This window comes from Crinia signifera, chromosome 4, assembly GCF_055691185.1.
Source record: "Crinia signifera chromosome 4, ASM5569118v1, whole genome shotgun sequence".
Lineage (NCBI taxonomy): Eukaryota > Metazoa > Chordata > Amphibia > Anura > Myobatrachidae > Crinia > Crinia signifera.
The window spans coordinates 17,817,036-17,837,384 of NC_139220.1; the positions used below are offsets into that span (position 1 = coordinate 17,817,036).

At 44.1% G+C, this 20,349-nt stretch overlaps 1 protein-coding gene across 3 annotated transcripts in view; it reads left to right on the forward strand.

The window, feature by feature from the left end:
- Window positions 1-3,473: 3,473 nt before the first annotated feature.
- PRR5 (proline rich 5) overlaps window positions 3,474-20,349 on the forward strand; it is a 75,751-nt gene continuing 58,875 nt past the window's right edge. The window contains exon 1 of one of the 3 annotated variants that reach the window (XM_083181269.1): window positions 3,474-3,853. The gene's annotated coding sequence lies outside the window, so the exon portion shown is untranslated. The remainder of the gene's footprint in view (window positions 3,854-20,349) is intronic. The other 2 variants (XM_083181266.1, XM_083181268.1) reach the window with 2 other exon arrangements.

Here is a 20,349-nt window from a genome sequence, read left to right on the forward strand (position 1 = left end):
CGTTTTCCAGGTCACCGGGCAGGTGCGCTCATTACTCATTGACACATTTTAAAAGATCCACAGGTGGAGCTAATTATTTCACTTGCGATACTGTGAGGAGACCTGCAAAACGCGCACTGTATGGGGTCCTGAGGACCGAGTTTGAGAACCTGTGGTTTATTTTTTTAACAATTCCGTTGCACTTTACAACTGGAAACAGTGATAACATCAAACAAAGCATAATGATAGACAGACATATAGAGGTAGGAGGGTCCTGCTCGCAAGCTTGAAATGTATAGGGAACTAGGCATTGATACACAAGGATAGATGTTATCTACTGACAAATTTTTTAAACCGACTTGTGCCGACCGGCGGTATTTCATACCCTACCAAGGCGTAACAATAAATTATGCACCCCCCCCGGGAAAAATTTCGGCACCCACACCCCCCCCTGGGAAACCACACCCCCCCCAGTTAAGACCCCCCCACCCTTACCCCTCTGCGATGGTCTGTGCCCGGGAGTCAGTCACTGGCCTGCTGTGGCCGGGACCCGCAGATTTACTAGCCTGGTACCGGCGCTCCTTCTGGCTCAGCCCCAGCGCTCAGCCAGATTTGCTAGCCTGGCTCCTAATGAAAAATGTCCCTCACAAAATGGCCGCCCCCTAACAGCAGACCGCTTTTAAGGATGCTAGAGTAGGCCGCAGACAGTTGCTTTAAGGGGGCGGCTAATTTTTTTATATATTCCTCAAAAACTGTCTGCTTTAAGGGGGCGGCCATTTTGTAAGGAACCAACCAGGAGGATCGCCGGGACCAGGCTAGTAAATCTGCGGGTCCACTCCTGACTCCCGGCTACAGCAGATGCGGCAGTAGGCGGGAGCGTAGCAATAGCCCCTGCAGACTCCCGGCGCCGGGCGCCCACACTTAGCGCCTCCCTGCCGACGCAAGGTCTGCGCCGCAATTGTTACGCCACTGCTTACCATCCGCTAGGGCACGAAGTATGGCAGAGGGGACACGGTACACTGATAATTTGTCCATGTCGACTTACGTTGAAATTTGGGACAAAAAAAAACGTGAAAAACTTATGTTGTCCTTTTGACTGTATCGCTTTCTCCTTCTCACAAAATAGATGACATGTTCAGTATGGAAACAATTGAACACAAATATTCGGAGTATGTAAATGATTGGCAGCAGCTGTTTGCTGACAAAGATAAGGGCGGCCGACATCTCATTATACAATCACAGTGATGGCTCAACGGGAAAATCAGGATATACGAGGTCACAACCGTGACCCTACAGACCACAACATAACACATAGCCCATCATTTGTGTCTGCAATGGAGGAATTACGTGGAAAGTTATATTAGGCTGCAGGGAAAACCACAGTGCGCGGGGGAATGAGGACCAAGGACATTATTGGTTAATACCTGACTACAGCATTGCTGGGATAGACAGCAAGGAGGAAACGGAATCCTTCCAAAAGGGTTTGGTCAGTAAAGCTTATTGATATTAGCTCTGATATCAGATATGTATAGTACTGTATACTACTATCCCTGCCTAGAATTCACTACGAGAATTCTGTAAGGATGGCCAGCGATCATCGATGATTTAAAATCGTCGATGGAATATGGCCGATGATGAATACTTTTGCCATCGATGTAGGAGAACCAGATGGTTTCCCTACATCGATGGCAAAGGAGAACTGATGCTTCTTCTCTTTTTATTTTCAAGGTGTCGGGACACAGAGAATAGCTCCGCCCCCCCGACACCCAGAAGCCCTGCCCCCAAGTTCTGATGGGCCCACCGTCCATTCAGTCAAAAATAATGGATGACCAATGATAGCTAAAACTATAAATGGTTATCCATCAAATAGTTTAATGCTAATGATGGCTGCACCAATGGGCATCCCTACAATTCTGTCCTTTGTAACTAGCACATGGTGCTGGTTAAAGATGGACAAAACCATGCTGCACTGCAGATGGGGCAGATGTAACAGGTGCAGAGAGTTACATTTGGGGGAGTTATTTTGTTTCTGTGCAGGGTAAATACTGGCTGCTCAATTTTTACACTGCAATTTAGATTTCGGTTTGAACACACCCCATGCAAATCTACAGTAACTCTCTCTGCACCTGTTACATCTGCCCCACCTGCAGTGCAGCAGGGTTTTGTCCATCTGCAAAAAATTGCAGCCTTGCTCCAAGCCCTGAATCAGGCCCATGGTGCTACCTATCATGCTGCCAATGAGTGATTGATATTCAAGGAAAATCTTTTTAATAAAACCCTTTAACCACGTGGGTCCCACAAATGTTCGATCTTTACCACCGATGGTCAACGGTTTTGCCATCAATGTTTGATATCCGATGGTGATGCAGTGATGTTTTTCCTTTTGTCTTGGAATCGCACAGCCTTTGGCGTCTTCAGTTGTATGTATAAACGTCCCGTCCTCCTCAACGCCAGTGTCACCGTTGCTGGTGACATTCATCAGTGGGTTGATCATCACCGATTTTCTGTCGATGGTTTCCTGTCATCGGTAGAAAGTAACAATGCCTCAGATTGAAATGATGATTTTATATACAGTGTACACTACCAGCAAACGCTGCAGAAAAGTATAATTAGATCATTTATACAGACATACTAGGCTGTGCGCTGAAGAGCTTACAATCTAATTTAACGATGACATACCAGCCAACTGTCAATGGCTTATAAATATATTTTAAGTCGACATATGAAGTAGGTTGACATGGCTACGGTCGACATGGTCATACGGTCGACACAAACATTAGGTCGACAATGGCTAGGTCGACAGTCAAAATGTTGACATGTTTTTTTTTTTCACTTTTCTTAGAGCCGACATGTGCCGACAGGCGGTATTTCATGCCCTACCATCCACTAGGGCGTGGAGAGAGAACAGTATACCATGCGATGGGACGCGGTACACTTTGATGGTGTCCATGTCGACATTCGGGACAAAAAAAAGCAAAAAGCCCATGTCGACCTTTTCACTGTCGACCTAATGCTTGTCGACAGTCAAAAGACAGGCACACTATTATAATTTATGTTTAAAGAAAAAAAAAGGTTCTAAAGAAAAAAAAATCATGAAAACGCATGTCGACCTTTTCTATTGTGTCGGTTTTTTGACTGCCAATGGTTGCCGGGATATTGAGACCATCTTTATTTTGACCGTCAGTAAATTGACGGCACCCCAGGCCCAGCCAGGGCTGCAATTCATCCACGCTGCTGCATTCTTCCATGGCATAAGGCTGCATCAGTATCCCCTGCCCAGCCAGCCATCAGCAATATACTGCAGGCATGCAAGCACTGGGCTCTGAATGCATGTTTGCACTGCTGCTTGCAGACCATCAATGTCCTGCAGCTCCTGCCTCCTGTATCCTGCATCCATCCACTGCCTAGGAACCAGATGCCGCAAGCCACCACTGGGAGGCACAAAACCCAGATCACTGGATTATTATGATGTGTTGTTTATTTAACAAGTGCCCCAGATGCTGGTGTGGTGTCCCAGAGCCCATAGCATATGCTGAACAGATCTCTCCCCCCAGCCTGTGTGCTGCTGCTGAGTGGTACTGTGCATATGACAAGGAGGGAGGGGAGAGCCAGCCACTGGCCTGGGAGGAGGCAGGGGGAAGGGAGTAACCCACTCACAGCAATACAGGAGGATGACTCCGGCAATGCACACACACAGAGCAGATCTGAGACAGCAGCTCTCCAGCAGTAGCAGCAGCAGCCAGGGTGACTGACCTGCCTGCCTGCCTGGCACACGTGGGTCTCTCCCACTGGATCCTCCTGACAGATCCCAGAGATCTCCTGCTCCCCACCCCCAGCCTGGGATAGACTGCCACCAGCCTACTGAGCCAGCCAGGTGAGTGACCCCCCCCCTCTCCTATCACCCTGCTGGGGATCCCTTCTGCATAGAAGCTGTCATTCTGCAATGGCTTGCTGCATCCTTGTGTCCTCCGGCACCGAAGAGGTTAAGTCTGTTCCCCTAGGCTGGGTGTCTTCCATTGATACAGGGGGATTCCTGTGCTCCCCCTCCTGGCTTGTGCATAGGGATGTTATTTACAGACAATTTCACTACACACCATCCCTGGCATTTCCTAGTGCCAGTCTGGGGCAGGGTGGTCTGTGGCACATATGGAGAAGCTGGTATTTGTAGTTCACGACAGCGCTGTGTGCTATTTAGGCATCACCAGCCCAGATAATCGCTTAATACAGATATATTGGTGTGTACAGAAATAAGAGGGGTTGCATTGTACCAGATGTGGGGGCTGCTGTTTCTTCCATGGGGTCATGGGATAAATATTATATGTATTTCGGTATTTTTATTATAGGTGTATTGGTCTATGTTACTGTACACTGTCACTGTTTATGTCTTAACGAGTCTTAATCTATTGACACTAATGTCACTAATATCAATTAATGTCGACAAATGAGTGATGTACTCGCGAGCACACCCCCCCATCACTGCATTTTGGGGGTCAGTTCTGCGGGTCCGACTCGCAGTTCCCAGGCAGCCGCAACTGCTGCGAAACTATATATATTTGTTTCCCCTTTGGAAATGTAGATTATAAATTCGACAAGGTCAGACTTCAAAGCAGTTCTGCAGCAGCTGCTTATTTATATTTTTTTTTTTCCCGGGGGGGACAGGTGTCGTTAAAGCACAGGTGATCCCGAATTTTGTAGTGTTCATTGCACCTTACAATCCCCAGCACACCGCTTACGCCATATGTTCTGGAATTGACAAGAGCAGAAAGTTTATGCTAACAAGGAGAATCTGCTGTTTAGTGCAACCCTGCACAGCGTATACTGTTTTAATCTCTAACGGCCGTGCTGGAAAATGAGATGGTGTTTGGTGTTGCGGTGAACATATGTGGCAGTTTGGTTTGCAGTTTGTCACCATCCTGTCATTATTTTAGGAAGTGCTCAGCCGGTGCCTCTGCAGATATTATAGAATTTATGACATCCGATGGCATATTTGTAATGTGCGGACCATTATTGAGGTCCTTTCTGCTACTCTTTTGGGAAATGTCCTGCTGATTTATGGGAGGTTGCGGATAGAAAGCACAGAGTGTTCCTCTCCAAATTGTATGCATGTTCCCAAAGTCTGTCATGTATATTATATGGTAGAAATTGAATTGAAATTGGCATTCATTCTCTTGGGAGTGACCACTGGCCGATATCATTTAACGTATCAATTCATTTAATATTTATTCAGACTCTTAAAAAATATTTGGCGTCTCCATCATTTTTTAAAAAGACGGTCAATGGCAAGATTTTTGACCTTCTACTGAGATTTAAAGCAGCATTTTTTGGGGGGGTACATCCCCCCGCTTGTTACCGAGGGGATGTGGGCAGCACTGGGGGGGTTGTTAGACGGGCTGCACGAACTCGATTATACAGGCCGTTGTGGAGCTGATTTATCAAGGAGTTTTAGTATACGCAACGAGTTTAAAACACTGCTTATGATAAATGTTGCTCTGGCCAATCAGCTCCCAACTGCTGCATGTTCGGCTCCAAACTGTCATGTGTTTGAAAAACAAGAGTTAGGCGCTGATTGGCTGGACACCATTTATAAGTTGGTTTTGCCTTGTGAATGATCGCCGCTGTAAAACAACGTCTGAGATTGTCCGGCATCCCTCTGCACCGCCAAACTCAGACCCTATTGCAAATTCTGCCACACAATATATCGGCAATTGCCGTTATTCAAAGATGTACACACTGATACCCCTTTCACATCGCAACTAATTACCGGGTACAAGCCGGTCTGACCTGGTAATTAGTGCGATGTGAAAGGGGTTACCGTGTCCCGAAAACAGGTAGCGACATGGCAATAAGAACCGGTAAGAAATCAGAGTTCTTACCGGTTCGTTGCCATGTTGCTTGGCAGTGTGAACGGGTTAAACGAGTCGAGTGACCCGTTTCCCGTTCACTCTATGGAGGAGGCAGCGCTTGGAGCAGCGCCAGCACTAAGCGCTACATCTTCCCCGCCCCGATGATGCACTGACTCCCTGCCGCTGTTTGCTAAACATTCCGCTCAACTACACCGCACTAATAACTACTGCTCATTGCCAAATAAACACCATACTCAACAAATAGAATGTAAGCTCTTTCGGACAGGAAATTGGGGCTTATAGTGATGCATTCAGTGCTGATTCTTTGTAACAATAGAAGCATTTATGTCAAATACGTTTGCTAACACGACACACAGAAAAAAGAAAAATCATTAAAGTCATCCGGGAGGACCAGTGCCCACGGTGCCCTAGGCAGGAGACGAACTTGCCTGGTAGATAACTCATCCCTGGGCTGCTGTGGGATCTGGATGATGGGTCTACAGTGTCTAATTAGACAGTCAATAGTTGTTGGCAAGTGGCTCAGATTATGACAACAATAGCAATGATATATATATATTATGATTACTAGAGCTGCCGCCACATCATGCACTAGACCAGAGAGCAGCTGCCAGGCAGAAGAGACAGGAGCCTTACCATGAGGTGGGAGAATGTGAGTTTAGAAAGTGCAGTACTGGTTCTATCATGTTTGTGTATTTATTATGGTAAGTTTAAGCTTTTTCCTGACCACATATTTATACTATTTAAATGTTATATACTATATTATACTATAGACCACATCTAGTGGTAGATATTAATACTTTATTCCATACAGTATCCAGTGTATATAAAGACCAATGTGTAGATAAATGTCCAGGTAGGGATGGCCATCGACCATTGAGGATTATAAATCAGTGATGGTTTATGACCGATGTTGAATAGTTTTGCCATTGATGGGGGAGAACCATCGATGTGAAGCTTAAATGAATAGTTTTGTTTTTGCTTTTTTTCCCTAAGGGGTCAGGACATGGAAAATAGCCCCGCCCCCGACACCCGTAAAGCCACGCCCCCATATTTTGATTGGCCCACAGGCCATCCATTGAATAGTAATACACTATAAATGGCCAGTTGCATCTTTGCCATCAATGGTAACCATGGCCATCCCTATGTCCAGAGTGCTTACTAGGTTCTTCTACCGCTCCCCCAGACACCGGCCCCTGCTCCGATATTCCCCCAGGATGGGAGATTGTGTGGACGGCATTTGGGAACTCCCCCTCTATAAATCCTGCATTTGCCTCGCCTACATCCCTTCTGTCCAATAATAATCCAGATAAATATGCAATAGGACATGTTGCATTAGACATCAGGTGACCTGTCATGACCTGAATGTGCAATCATCATCCAATCACATCAAACGGACCCCATAGAGGGGGAGTTGTATCAAACCTTAGAGAGAGAGAGATAAAGTGGAGCAGTGGCCCAGAGCAACCAGTCTTTCAAAGACTGTTCTAAAAAATTGGCAGTTTGAAGCTGATTGCGTTGCTTTGGGCAACGTCCCCACTTGATCTCTCTCCAACTCTTGATACACCTTCCCCTGGGGAGAGTCTCAGTCTTTAACTTCTCAGGATTATTGTCCCTTGTTCCTTGGTTCAGCCAAGTGGAAAAGGTAAATAGAATTATACAACAATGCCTTCTATCCTGTGCCCATTAACCGGTGTTGTGGTTAGCAGGAGGCACACAGCCAAAACTTAGCGAGACCTTTGATCCGCAAACCTGCTGAAAAGTAACAAGCAGTAAGCCACAGATCGCACGTGGTTAATGGATACGGGTAGGTGTTCCATTTCTCCTTCCACGAAAATAAGAATTATTAGTAATCCGCCGTAATTACACAAATCTCTGTTACATAGCTATTGGTGCTGGACAAACGGGGGTTCTTCTCCCCAACTTCATTGGCGTAACCCCTGGCAGTTATGAAGCTCGTACCGGGTAGCGCGACTTTGCAATCACTGCAAAAGAAATCAGAATCGTCCCTTAACCCTTTCAGTGCCGAGGAAATTTGTCGAATAGGTGTGAAAATTGCCCAGCAGGCCTTTTTATTTATTAACCCTTTCAGCGCCAACGTCGCTGCGAGCGATATTCAAAATATCTACAAAAAAAAATAAAAAATTGCCGCCGTCTGCAAATTTTTGTGTGGATATTTTTTGAGGATCGCTCGCAGCACTCAAACGGGTTAAAACTGCAAAAATGTTGTCTCCTAAATTAACTTTTCTGGATCCGTAACCAGTAAAAATCCCAAAAACATCCAGTACATTTGCTGCTCTTAAAAGGAAACACATACAGGTGGAAATGTACTAAGTCAAATACGTCTAAAAAAAAAATTGTATTTGTACTGCAAAATATGATTTATTTTTAGGCGTATTCGTATTCATGGCACATTCGTATTCATATTCTGGTGATGGTGTAATGGTTAGCATTACTGCCTCACAGCGCTGAGGTCATGGGTTCGATCCCCACCTAACTGTGCAGAGTTTGTATATTCTCCCCGCGTTTGCGTGGGTTTCCTCCGGGTACTCCGGTTTCCTCCCACAATCCAAAAATATACTGGTAGGTCAATTGGCTTCCAACAAAAATTAACCCTAGAATGTCTGTGTGTGTGCGTGTACATGTGGTAGGGAATATAGATTGTAATCTCCACTGGGGCAGGGACTGATGTGAATGAGCAACTCTACTCTGTAGAGTGCTGCGGAATATGTGTGCGCTATATAAGAAACTGTTAATAAATAAATAATACTGCTTCATGGCTGAAATACAGCACTTACAGTTACCATTTTTTCTGCAGCATACATTGTTATTTAATATTTCCCCTCATATGTATGAATGGTGACTACATTTACTGCCTGCCAATTCTTGTGACTGGTCAGATAATGCACAATGAGGGAAGGGTGGATACAGTGTGTTGAAACAGCTTTATGATATGCCTTATTTCCACCAGAAGGCAACAGAAAATTAATAACAACAAAAAGCAACAGAAAAAAAGAATATTAATGGGATATTATCATTATGGATTTAAGCCTCATTTCTTAAAGTAAGAAAAAAAGACAGGGCGAAAACATTTAAATATTTACACGGAACATTAATACAGGACCGGTTTTACTATGCTGCTCCAAAGTGAGAGGACATAGATGAAGTGAAACGGTGACGTTCGCAAACATGGGTCTTTATGTGCTTGCTTGCATTTAGCTATTTAAAACTCATTGCGTATGGAAAATGGTGATCCAGCCAATCAGCTCAACTGTCAATATGTTTATAAAAGAATTAGAGCGGATTGGCTGGAGCACCATTTACCATATGCAAGGAGTTTAAAATAGCTAAAACTCATTGATAAATGGGCTCCACAGTGTTAAAAGAACCAGTTTTCAGTCACAGGAGGCCGTCCGGTTACCGCAGACTTACTTCTGGCGCACAAATGAGCAGATGCTTCTACAGGTGACTGAAAATCGATGGCAATAGTTTTATTAGCACTACACAAATTACAACGCACATACTGAGTCATTACTCGTATTGGACAGGGTTATATATTATTTAGTGCATTCGATGTTTGATCAAGTTACGAAAACACAAACTTTTTCCAAGTAAGAAAATTAAAAACTCCAAAATATATTTTGGACGTGTGGTAAAGTCAGAGAAGTTTGGAGGGAGGTAGAAGGATTGGTAACAAGAATACTGGGAAAAGAGGTAGACCTGACCCCCCAGAGGACACTACTTTACATCGAGGCACAGGACACAAAACAAACAAACTTATACTTTTTAAATCAAGTCTTTATAGCCACAAAAACGCCAATAGCGCAGAACTGGAGACAAGAACAGACTCCGTCTCTGATTAAGATAATAAACAAAATAAACTATGCTTATAGAATGGAGACGAACGATGACACAGTAAACATCAAGACACTCAAAAAATGGGAAATATGGAAACAATATCTCGAATGTGAAGGAGACGCCTTCTGGGAGGCCATAGACACCTCAGATATAAAAGAAACAGGATAATATATTGTTGGAAAAACTGACCAAATAATGCTGGGGAAACCCCCCCGAAAATTAGCAAACCCTGAATCTTAAACCCTGGATCTTAAACCCTGGATCTTAAAGTATGAATGGAAGTAGAATGAGGAATATTAGTTATGTGAGAGATAACTATGCCCAGATGTAAATGTAAAAAGGTGGCGTTAGGTGAGAGATAACAAAACCTGAAATTGTATGTATGTAAGTTCTGATATATTGTATGGAATGTATTGTAAGTATTATATGTATTGTATGGCTTTTATGTAGACATGTATGATATATGATCATGTCTGATGTATGTTGTCTTGAAAAATGGTAAATAAATATAAAAAAAAAAAAAAGAAAATTAAAAACTAAAAGGAATCAAACTTTTCAGCAGTCTGTATACAGTAATTATTATGGTGGGTCAGTATTTTCCACCAGAAATGACAATGGGGGTTATTCTGGTTCACTCGCAAAGGCAGATTCCTTCTCAAATGGACAAAACCATGTGCACTGCAGGTGGGGCAGATGTAACATGAGCAGAGAGAGTTAGATTTGGGTGGGGTTTTACTTCAAAGTGAGATCTATATTGCAGTGTAAGAATAAAGCGGTCAGTATTTTCACTGCATAGAAACAAAGTAACTCACCCAAATCTAATTCTCTCTGCACATGTTACATCTGCCCCACCTGCAGTGCAGCACAGTTTTGTCCATCTAATAAGGAATTTGCCTTTGCGAGTGAACCAGAATAATGGCCAATGTCCAACTATCGTGTACGTTGACGTCCCGTTTTTCTTGACCCGCTTACGAGACTGAACCATGATTGTTGTTTCTAAGGAGTTGGCTCGCATGCCATGGCCGAAGTATGAAGGCCGTTGTTGGTGATCTTCCCTTCCAAAGATGATTGCATTGACCGGTCTACAGTCTACTACAGTTTAAGACCCCCATACATCAGCAGGCCTGATTTAAATAGGTGTACAATTTGCCTTTCATGTTTATAACTAACTTAGGGCCTTATTCAGAATGATTTGCTACACTGCCTAGCAAACAGCAATAATATTATTATTAACAGTTACTAATTTAGCGCCAGCTTGTTTCTTTGCGTTGGATAATAACAGGCAGATACAGAGGTCGGAGGGCCCTGCCTGCAGCCTTACACTCTATAGTGGCCTGCGAGGAGAGATCCTCCACCCGGACGGGAAGCGTAATCGGCCCTTGCTGAATTTCGAGAGCAAATGGTTCGCTAATCGCAATCCACTCGCAAATCCGAACCCAATTCCGGAACCATTTAACAGTGTTTGCGTCTGCTTTTGCCGTCTAAGTCTTCCACTAACCTGCGACAGAGACAGGGTAGAAGTGCTCATCATCCACGTCAGACCCCCATCTGTGGTTTTCCAACCACTCCTAGAAGGGTTGGGATCATTTGGTTTACAGCATCATGGTCGACACTCATTAGGTCGACACCATTAGGTCAACACGGGAAAATGTCAACATGGGAAAAGGTTGACATGGTTATAGGTCGAAAGGTCATTAGCCTGTGGGCTAACGAGGGCTCCATTAGCTTTTAAACATTGCAAATATGTAGACTTTCCTCGTTTGACTACTTTCTAACCAGCTGTTTATTCTCCTGGGTGTATAACCTGTAGTACAACAATATATGTCATTAAAGTGTCAGAGTTTCCCAGCTGTCACCTTATAGAATGAAAGTGTGCTAAGAAGTCAGGCAGGTTATATAGGGCCAGTGGCGGCATCGGGGTACAGGTAGGTGACACCGGGTGCGGCCAAAATACAGAGCCCTCAGCATCCTATAAGGTGCACATACGCTATTTGTGCAAGCACTGTTTTAATCATGTATTTTCCCCCCTGTTTTGTCCATTCTGTTTACAGTTATTATTTAACCCATTCAGTGCCAATATCTCTGTGAGAGATGCACAAAGTATCCGCTAAAAATCCCAGCGTCGCTCACATTTGTTATATAAATTCAAATAAAACAAAATGTGTAAAACATACTTGCCGACTTTATTTTTCTCCTCTCCGGGAGAAGCCTGGAGAGGAGACCAGACAGCAGCATGTCAGGGGGGGCGGGACAGGCAGACGTCATCAAGCCCCGCCCCCTTGACAGTCAAACAACGTAATTCGTGGGTCTGCAAATTGGGGGAGGGGCTAAAACGACGCGAAATGACGTGCTTCGCGTCATTTTAGCCCCGCCCCTCACCGTGGACCCGCGAAAAACGGTTTTTCTGCAGGGAAGGGGGGTGCAGGGGCTGCCTGGCCAATGCGGGAGGATTGCCCACCTTCCGGGGGGACAGGAGGGGTACCCGATTTTCGGGAGCCTCCCGGCAATTCCGGGAGGGTAGCCAAGCCTGGTGTATAAGATTATATTTCCTATATAACATAACATTACAGGTCATTATGATAAATAAAAAGGTTTGCTTGGCAATTTTCACACCAGTTTTGGCAATTTCATTTGACGCTCAAAGGTTTATTAATAAATATAATAATAAGTTAGTATGGGTTTTCATTGATGAAGATGCCACTACACCAATCGTATTGTGTTTCCTGTGTGTGGAGTGAGCGCAGGAGGCGGCTGCTGTCTGTCCAGCTCTGCATAATAATTAGGTCATTACTGGCCTAGCAGAACAAAATACATTACATGCCCATTTAGCTGCATTCATATCTGACAAACGTTATTTTATTAGTATGTTCTGCTCCCGGAATGGAGATAATCTGTGTGGCACAGAATGGTCACAGCGATGTGTAATAGGCACGGCACCACAGCCTGCCCGATGTACCCTCTGCTTGTTCAGGTTCTGCACCCCTCATGTCCTTCCCAGCACCACCGTTAGCAGTGTAAGGGCCTGATTCACAGCTGCACGGAGCTGAGTGATTTTATTATCTTATTTTATAACACTTCTGTGGTATACAGTGTATAGAGAGAGAGAGAGAGCTTGTTCGGGCGGGCGGCGTTTCAGCGCTCGGTAAGCAGAGAATTTCTATGCTTACAGAGCCAACCTGAATTAGGCTCTTAAGTCCCTGGTGTGACCGGCAGGGATAATGCAAACTCAAATCTGATTGGGCGTTTGTTTAATGTGGATGTGATTTTATAAAGACAATTGGATGTCTGAAAACCAATCTAACTAGTATTTAACTATGTTTTAATTGTCATTAAATATTGTGCATTATATAACTTGCTGATAGCATTCAAGGCAGAGAACATTCTAGTGAATGCTGGACAATGCAGAGAGCACTGGACCACAGTTCAATGTAAATATAATTTTAGTGACCACTGTACAATGCAGAGGGAATTTTAGCAACCACTATACAATACAGAACCCATTTTAGTAACCACTGTACAATGCAGAGAGCATTGTAGTAACCACTGTACAATGCAGAGAGCATTCTAGTAACCACTATACAATGCAGAGATAGTTCTAGTAACCACTGTACAATTCTGAGAATTATAGTAACCATTGTACAACGCAGAGAGCATTCTATTATCCATTGTACAATGCCAAGAGCATTCTAGTAACCGTTGTTCAATGCAGAGATCATTCTAGTAAACATTGATCAATGCAGAGATCATTCTAGTAACCACTGTACAATGTAGGTATCATTCTAATAACTATTGTACAATGCAGAGAGCATTCTAGTAACCACTGTGCAATGCAGAGAGCATTCTATTAACCACTATACAATGCAGAGAGCATTCTAGTAACCACTGTACAATGCAGAGGTAGTTCTAGTAACCACTGTACAATTCTGAGAGAATTCTAGTAACCATTGTACAATGCAGAGAGCATTCTATTAACCATTGTACAACGCCGAGAGCATTCTAGTAACCGTTGTTCAATGCAGAGATCCTTCTAGTAAACATTGATCAATGCAGATATCATTCTAGTAAACACTGTACAATGTAGGTAGCATTCTAATAACTATTGTACAATGCAGAGAGCATTCTAGTAACCACTGTAAAATGCAGAGAGCATTCTAGTAACCATTGTACAAGGCAGAGAGCATTCTAGTAAACACTGATCAATGCAGAGATCATTCTAGTAACCAATGTACAATGTAGGTAGCATTCTAGTAACCAATGTACAATGCAGAGATCATTATAATAATCACTGTACAATGCAGAGAGCATTCTAGTAACCATTGTACAATGTAGAGAGCATTCTAGTAACCACTATACTGTCCTATAAATGTCCTGTGTGTCATACAGAAAGTTACTCTAAAGTTTACAGCTTCAGCTTGTATATGTTAGATATAGTCCAAATAAACAATTTATTTCAAAGGCTTGATTTAATTTACTGCATCTACATAATAAAGGAATGTCCAGACTTCAGTTAATAAGAAACAGGGTATGTTTTGCAGCTGTTGGCTTCCAGTCATATTTTGGCATTACTGTAATTTAGACAAACCCGTCATTGTCGCATCACCCCAAACCAAAAGTGCGGAATCTCTGACCACCGGTGACTGGATGAGACCAGAGCGATGGTTAGAGGGTCAGACGGCTCTGACGTCAGGAAGCCTCAGACCTCATTACAGCCGCTGGTATCTTGCCATAGGGTGCTGCGTTTTTAAAAATGACCTGAATTAAAAATGGAAGGGCACAGCTAGTTTCATCCTGCTGCCAGCATCAGACTCATCCTCCGAGTCCGCGCCAAGCTGCAGTCACAAGTGACGGATTATTATACAGGTGCTCGGAGAGGCCGGGGGGTGGGAGCGTGCTTTAAGTTACTACGTACTGTGATTTTACATCTATCCAGTCTACAAATCTCTGCGCTCCTCTATATCAAAGCTCTCGCGGTATAATCGGTGCTTAAAGGGGATTTTCACATCGGCTCAAATTATTCTTAAAACCGCCCCTCCCCTACATGAGACATGGGGGCACCTCTGGTTTGACTCTTGTTTGGGGGAGGGGGAGCATGACATTGGCATCAGAACACGCTGCCGTGAGTAACACTGCTGAGCATGACTGAAGGCCATCAATTCATCAGTGCATTGACAGCCGGCATGGCGGCATTCATGTCCTGGGGGCTCGGCTGCAGGCGCTGTATAAAGGTACGGGGCAGGTTATGTGCCCTTACTCTGCGACTACAGTGGGGGATCGAAGGGGGTATGTAATCCGGTGGGGTATAATAAATCTACTTTGTCTAGGTCAGGGGTGGCCAAATCTGTCCTTAAGATCTACCAACAGTTCCTGTGTCTCAGGCAACCTGTGGGTCTATAGTAGGAATGAATGCAGCAGGTTTGAAAATGTGACAGTTAGTAATGACTGCACCTGTGCACAGCGACTGCACATGTGTATTCCTACTCATTGCACATGATAAAATGGAGTGTGATAATCAACTAACCAATCAGCTCCTACCTGACATTTTTCAAACACAGTCTGTGACATGGCAGGAAGGAGCTGATTGGCTGGCTGTTTATCACTCTCCATTTGATCACTTTTGAAGCTTAGAGAATCTGGCCCAGTGTCCGGAATAAAAGTCAGTCTAGACTGAAGGGGAGATAAATATATAGATAGAATTCAGTGTTATAAAATATGCGTCAGCGGATGCGATGATCTGCAGAGTATAAATGACGATTTCCCTGTTGCTGTGGGTTTCTCGCTGTCCTCCTCGTAGCGATGAGCTGTCTGCTTTTCAAGTGGAAACTTTTTCAACCGCCACGTTTGGGTTCAGCAGGTTTTTGATTCACTACTGTGGTTTAATGTTCAGCTTGGAACGGACGCCCACGTGCTGGAAGCAGCCCTGCTGTGAAGAATCGGCCTGAGGTAGCACAGAGGCACCTCAATGTCATGAAATACTCACTGTCGCCTTGTAAACCAATATTTATGTGATATACTTACGGGCCGTGCACCAGCGATGTTACTGCAGGACTTGCTGCACAGAAGGTATTACACACGTCCCACTACCTGGTGCATGGGAGGCAGAATACTGTAAAGTGCTGCCTTTAATTTGGGTGGATATTATGGGCCTTGTAGGGGTTTATAGCAGAGGGTCACTGATTATTAAAGAAAATACATATATTCTCCATACAAAGCATGTAGCGTAATGTTTTCCAAAATTGGTCCACAATATACACTAACATTCCAGGTTTTAGTCATATCCCTGCTTGATCACAGATGTTAAATCAAAATAACTGAGGTACTTATTAAGTCACATGTGCTTAATTATGGCTATCCTTTAAACCTGGGCTTTTAGTGTGCCTTATGTTATTACATAGGTGTCTCTTTTACTGGTTTAATATATTATTTTAACGTATTACTGAGATTAATAGTAATGCCTGGCCCTTTTCTGCGATTAAAAGTAATGCCTGCCTCTTTTCTGAGATAAAAAGTAATGCCTGGCTCTTTTCTGAGATTAATAGTAATGTCTGGCTCTTTTCTGAGACTAATAGTAATGCCTGGCTCTTTTCTGAGATAAATAGTAATGCCTGGCTCTTTTCTGAGATTAATAGTAATGCCTGGCCCTTTTCTGAGACTAATAGTAATACCTGGCCCTTTTCTTAGACTAATAGTTATGCCTGGCGCTTTTCTGAGACTAATAGTTATGCCTGGCCCTTTTCTGAGATTAATAGTAATGCCTGGCCCTTTTCTGCGATTAAAAGTAATGCCTGGCTATTTTCTGAGATAAATAGTAATGCCTGGCTCTTTTCTGAGATTAATAGTAATGCCTGGCCCTTTTCTGAGACTAATAGTAATGCCTGGCCCTTTTCTACGATTGAAAGTAATGCCTGTCTCTTTTCTCAGATTAATAGTAATGCCTGGCCCTTTTCTTAGACTAATAGTTATGCCAGGCACTTTTCTGAGACTAATAGTTATGCCTGGCCCTTTTCTGAGATTAATAGTAATGCCTGACTCTTTTCTGAGATTAATAGTAATGCCTGACCCTTTTCTGAGACTAATAGTAATGCCTGGCCCTTTTCTGCGATTGAAAGTAATGCCTGTCTCTTTTCTAAGATTAACAGTAATGCCTGGCCCTTTTTTGAGGACCAGGGTTGAGAACCACTGGTCTAATGTGTACGCCCCAGATCGTTTATGATGTGCCGCCCAGTGGGTCGATAGCGATATCCTCCATCGTCTGTACATGCTGGATGATGGAGGATATCGCTAGCGAGTGCCATACTGAGGAGACATCATGTGTATTTTTATTACTTGATGCGTGTTCAACAGGGCTGTGGAGTCGGTAGATAAATGTTCCGACTCCGACTCCTCGTATTTCTGACCCCGACTCCTCGACTCCTCTGTATTAATATGCAAATGTATTTGATACATTCCTTGCACCACACTTAAAAACCTAGGATAGACAGTTTCTTCCAGAAACATGTACACATGTCTACCCTCATACAGACAAGCAGGCATGCAGGTTTTAAAATAAATATAAACACTAACAGTTGAATCCAAGAAGCTGTTCCATCAAGTCCTTCTAAGCTCTTCTAGCTATAGAGAAGAATCTTCACTCAATAGGAAAGGTTCAGAAGTGTGGAGCATGAGTTCCGCATGCTTTGTGACGACAACAAAAATCAACGAGCCACAATCTCCGCTGGTTTGCTTGCTCGTCACCGTTCAATACATGGACACAAGGAACGATTTCTTTACCGAATCGTTACTGGCGACGAAAAATGGTGCCTGTACATCAATATGAACCAGCGTAAGGAATGGCTTAGCCAAGGTAAACAAACGACCCCGCGCATGAAACAAGATCTTCATCCGCGTAAAAAGATGTTGTGCGTATGGTGGGAGAGCTTGGTTGAATGAATTTTTCGAGTCCACACCAGGTGATTTCTACGAGGTATTGAAAACCTTATTGAACGTTGGAAATAAGTTGTAAACCACAAGGGAGAATACATTTATAAGTATTGGTGCTCCGAATTGTGCGTTGTGTGCCATATAGTGAAGCACATGAAAAGCATGCTTTTTCACGGGCACTTAACGTGTTTGTTTTGTGGTTACGCGAGGCACTGCATGCATTGGTCTTTATTCTTACAGTAGAGAAGTCATTAATTATCATTGTCGGTGTCGGTGCATTGTTTGCCGACTCCGACTCCAGGTACTCGAAATTGCCTCCGACTCCTCGACTCCGACTCCACAGCCCTGGTGTTCAAGGCTTGTTTTAAACAGGGCGGCGTTTCTCCACCCAATTGTTTTTGGAACGTGCGAAATGCGTCACATCAAAAGGACGAGGCCTACTGGTGCATGTAATAACTGTACAGCGATGTGGTCATCTTATCAACTGTCTTGCGCTTTGTATCGTTGCCCCTCTTCTTGCTTCACAAACCCACGTGCCGTGGCGGAAATCTAGGTGAATCTGATTAAAAAATGAGGCCTAGTGTTATCCTTTGAAGCAGATCTCCAGAGAACCATGCAAAGAGCTACACTAGCTGTACAGCACCGTGGCCACGGAGTGCTGACGTGTTCAGAGACTCTCAGAGACACCTCTTCTCACGTCTCTTCATAATTCATAGCGTTTCATATAACACTGAAAGCCTGGCAGAGGATCGTACAGTAGCACACATCAGTGACTTGTCTCTTAGCTTCCTGATGGATGAAGAAAGCCGAAGTTACATTTGTTTGCTGCAAAATGGAAATTATTCCTCTTAGCGCGGCAGAGGCAGCAGGAAGTTGTGGATTGTCCACGTTTCCCACACAGTTCTACAAAACAGATGTCACAGGCTCACTTTTAAGGGTGTTTGTTAGGTATTTTGTTTACTGCACTAATGAGGAGGAGAGGAAAGAAGCTAAGGGGAGATTGCAGCTAAGTGCTTCTGGAATGATAGGTACTTCATGGCCAGGAAATGTCCTGGCAGCCATTTTCTCAGAGATTTTCCTACTATGCATGCACAAAACTCCAGGAAAATGGACACCACTCCAGGTTTCCTGACAATTTGTGCAACATGGGACTCCTGAGGGGTGAATATTTCAGAAATGGGTTCGGGGTGTGCGGTGTTAGCCCCTTATATTGCACACTACCTACAGATATTTGTAGGCTGTGCGCAGTTGAACTTCACATTGAATTGGAGCCAGTGGCGTAAGTTCGCCCCAATTGCCCGGAGGGAAGCTGATATTGGTGCTCCCCAAATAACTCAATCAGTAAGGTGTCTGTCTCCAGTAAGACAGGTCATGGGTTCTTATACAGAGTGTGACACCTGCAAAAATGATGCTAGGAGGGGAGTCAGCCACAGAAGCGATATCGACGGCTTTCAATTAACTGATTCAAACTCAAGTGGTGGAGAGGTGCCCCCTTAGGAGCAGGAGCCTGGCAGCAGAAGACTCCATTGCCTCCCAGGGTTATGCCTCTGATTGGAGCACCTATTTCAGTGGTACACACACCTGCATACAAGTATATGCTTTTGCCGACTGCTCTCGTTTAGATAATGTAAGGATTACGTCTGCACGCCGATGGTACATGGTAACGATGATCTGATTCATAGTGAATGGGATTCGGGAGGCTGGTATCGTCGTCTGATGAGAGCTATCTGAAGGCTCTTGGACATTCAGGGAGGTTATTAATGTTCATTCATGTATCCAACTTCTCATTCTGTTTGGATTCCATGTTATTGTATGTAAAAACATTGCTTAACATGTATATCAGTGGCATAGCTATATAATAGGTGCCACCTGCCCAAAAAATTTAAAGTGTCACCGCCATCCCCCACCCCGCTTGGTACCTGCTTGTTGGCAGGGGATACCCCTTGGTCATCGGCACTGCAGGTCTGTGGTGGTTCTGATTATTGTCAAGGGGATTCCTCCCTTCAGCCGATACCGCTGCGGGTCTGTCGCACCTGCAAACAATACAGATGTCTCTTCCAAAATGGCCGCCTCCCCTTAGCCTCTAGCATCCGTTATAATGGTCTCCTCTGATGCGGCATCCATTTTGAGATGGACATTTTCAATGGGTGCAGACGCGAAGGACCTGCAGACAAGTATCTACAGGTCCAGACGGAACTGAAGCAATAGTCCCCGCAGACCACCAGTGCCCACAAGCTACCCAGCGTCTCTGAGCCACCGCGGGGTTCACTGGGGCTAATGCTACTCCACTGATGTTTATGTATAACTGACCCATCATTAAATTTTACCTGACATAGTAGTGGCGGCCATTTTGTAGGCTGAGCCAACATTGCGCCTGAGAAATTTTCTTGGGCCCTGTGGGGGCTAGATGTTAAGGCACCTCGGAAAAGAAGGTTTTCTATTGCCACTGAATAGATTAATAGAAAATCTTTTTGAGGATTTTTCTAGAAAAAGGCATCGACATGAACCGACAACAGGGAAATCTCATAGTGGTATTCTGATTCAGAATTTAGTAAAGATGGGAGCAGAGGCGCTTTAAAATGGGGTCTGTGTGACCTGACTCACATCAAGACCCCTCCTCTCCGGTGGTGCAGTAAAGTCTTCCATTATTCCAGAATCTACTACACATTTGCAGGTCTCCGTGAACATGGCACCTGTGGCTTGTTCTCGGAGACATCTACTGTGCTTGCCGGAA